Here is a 3061-nt window from a genome sequence, read left to right as displayed (position 1 = left end):
CAAAATATTGTCGGCCCAGGATATCAAACCCAGCAAAAGTTTCATTTGTCTTTCAAAATGAAATAAAATTATTCCATAGTAAAGAAAATTAAAATAATATGCCTCTTCCAAACCTGCCCTACAAAGGATACTTAAAGATGTTTTCTTGACAGAGAAAAAGAATAGTGCTCAACAAAACCAATGGAAAATATGAAGACAGAAAACTAAATCAGCAAACCCATTGCTAATATGAAAGAACCAAATTACTACCCATTCATATTAATCCTGAATGTAAATGGATTAAATTCATCAGGCAAACATCATAGATTAGTAGACTGGATTAAACAACAAAACCCTTGTATTTTTTGCCTACAGGAGACACATTTCACCAAAAATGATCAGTGGAAATTATATCTCAAATATTTTAATTTTTTGTTAGATTCAGCTCTTCAAAACACATTCTTCTGATCAATTTCTTCAGTGACTCACATACCATACAAAAGCATCATTTTCTTCAAGAAGATTCTTGATTTTCTTTTTCATTTCTTCTGTGACACATTAGTCATTCAGTAGCAAGTTATTTAACTTCATGGTGTTGTGAATTTCTGTTTTTCTTCCTCTTGTTGATTCTGTATTGTGACTTTTCATTTAAGGGAAAGTACAATAACTGTGTAATGGAGATTATCATATGCAGAGGTGAGGATACAATGCAGTATGCATTTGTACTTCCAGACAAAGATGAACTCCAAATGAAACTGTTTATCTTGACAAGGGGATGCTGGTCTCTGCCATTGTCCATGCCCACAATAATGGACATATGACTGTGTATGAAACTATATGATAGTAATGACGCAAGGGAACTCAGTGAAGTGGGAGGGAATTAGGAAGGGAAGAGTCTATGGAACTGTATCATAAAATGATAATAATAAAAAGAAGTAAAATTTAAAAAAAGAATGAAATTCTACCTGCCATTTGTAACCGAAAGTTCCAACTACAGACCATTATGTTCAGTGAAATAAGTCAGTCCCAAATGACAAATATCATAATAGCCCATCAACAACCTCCCAATACCAGAAACCAGAGAGTCAAATAATACCTCAATTCCCGAATCCTGAATTCTCTCCTGAGAGATCAAGAGAAGCTCTAACCTACATGCGACATTCCGTCTTCTCAAGAGTTGCCAATGGAATTGGTCGATGACTTTCCTGATTTATAGTATTATAGTAAATGTGGAATGTCTAAATTCTTTCCAATGCAAATCCTACTAACGGCCTGGCAGGATTTAGATTTTGATCATTTTACTCCAACCAAATAGATAAAAAATTATACCTTATCACTGATGTCTTTAGCACATGTTTAATTTAGATGTCATTAGTGTATGATTATGATGAATCATTAAATAATAACTAGCTTCTAAAACATGTATTACATTTTATGTGAAATGCAAATTTAGACAAAGATTTTCCATCTGCTGACTCATTTTTCAGGACTCTGGAGATGCTGCAGCTGAGCTGATGAGGAGCTAAGAGCCTCTCCCAGGGCTTCCACATGTGTACAGGGCCTCAAAGCCTCGGGCCATGTTCCAGTGCTTTCACAGGCTACAAGCAGGGAGCTGGATAGGTAGTGGGTCCCCTGAACCGATGCCTGGTATCAGAAATAATAAACTAAGGAGGAGTCTATAGGGAAATAAGATTCAGGAGAGCAGGGATAGAAATAAGAAATAACTTTTAAAAAGCCATAACACTCCACATTAAAAAAGACCCAACATGTAGTATTCAGGCACAAATATGGAGAGCACAACAGTCTGACATATCAAGTATTTAGAGAAGTATGAGATTGGCAGGTCTAATGCTTAGGTTTGTTGTTTTTCCCCAACTGCAATAGAAATGCATGACACAGGTACAAAAATGCATTCCTAAGAAGCTTCTGCATGGCCTTCCTGATTTCCCTGTTCCTCAGGCTGTTGAGCATGGGGGTGACCACAGTGTACACCAGTGAGGCCAAAGCACTTTCCTCTGCAAAACCAGAGAAAGCTGAACTGAGATACACTCCAATGCCCATTCCCTAAACTAAGCAAACTACTGTCAGGTGACAGCTACAGGTGGAGAAGGCTTTGTACCTGCCACCAGGAGATGGGACCCTTAGAATGGAGGAGACAATTTTATAGTATGAGAAGAGGATCCCTGACATAGGGAGGAAGCCATATATGATTCCAACAAGATATTTGATTTGACTATGTTGCTGCTGAGAGTGTCAGAGCAATTAAGGTTGAGAAGTTGAGAAGGATCACAAAAGAAATTAGAAATCTCCAAATCCTTGAAGCACATAATTTGTAAGACCACCAAACTGTGCATCAGGGAATCCAAAAGGCTGACAACAAATGACAATGTCACTAAGATGCTACAGTGGCAGGGTGCAGGGTGTGGCAGATGGCAACAAACCGGTCATAGGCCATCACTGTCAGAAGAAAATCATTCATGCATACAAAGATGAGAAAGAGAGACATCTGTGTGAGGCAGCCAACATAGGAGATGACTGTGCTGTGGGTGAGGTTGTCCACAATCATCTTGGGAACCATGGTGGAGAGGAACCCCACATCAGCCAAGGACAGGTTGCAGGGGAAGAAGTACATGGGTGTGTGTAGGTGGGAGTCTGAGTTGACAGCCAGGATGATAAGCAGGTTCCCAAGCACTGTGACCAGGTAGATGGAGAGGAACAGTCCCAGGAGGAGGGGCTGCAGCTCTGGATCCTCTGAGAAGCCCAAAAGATGGAATTCTGAGACATGTGTGAGATTCCTGGTTTCCGTATCACCTGGGAACCTTGTGTAAAAGAAAATAGTATTAGTTACAGGAAAAGCAGTCTCATGGGAATTGTACATATTCTCACTTCAGTCTATCAAGGATATAACACAGGAGTAATTCTTAGGTTGGTAGAATCAATAGAATTAAAAGATCATTGCTGCAACAATATTTTGAAAATAATAATATTTAGGGATGTGTAGTTTTTCACAAGTTTTTAAGGCCCCCACTTCTTTTCCTCATTTGGTGAATCTGCTATCTGTCTGAAAAGGAGCAAACCCAGA

The 3061-nt window shown here is 38.9% G+C and overlaps 1 pseudogene; it reads right to left on the bottom strand.

Moving 5' to 3' along the window:
* Positions 1-1824: 1824 nt before the first annotated feature.
* LOC101530750 (putative gustatory receptor clone PTE01) lies at positions 1825-2782 on the bottom strand (annotated as a pseudogene).
* Positions 2783-3061: the final 279 nt, after the last annotated feature.

This window comes from Ochotona princeps, chromosome 9 (genome assembly GCF_030435755.1).
Source record: "Ochotona princeps isolate mOchPri1 chromosome 9, mOchPri1.hap1, whole genome shotgun sequence".
Lineage (NCBI taxonomy): Eukaryota > Metazoa > Chordata > Mammalia > Lagomorpha > Ochotonidae > Ochotona > Ochotona princeps.
The sequence above is the reverse complement of the archived record's forward strand: the minus strand, read 5'-3'. Positions and strand labels throughout refer to the sequence as shown.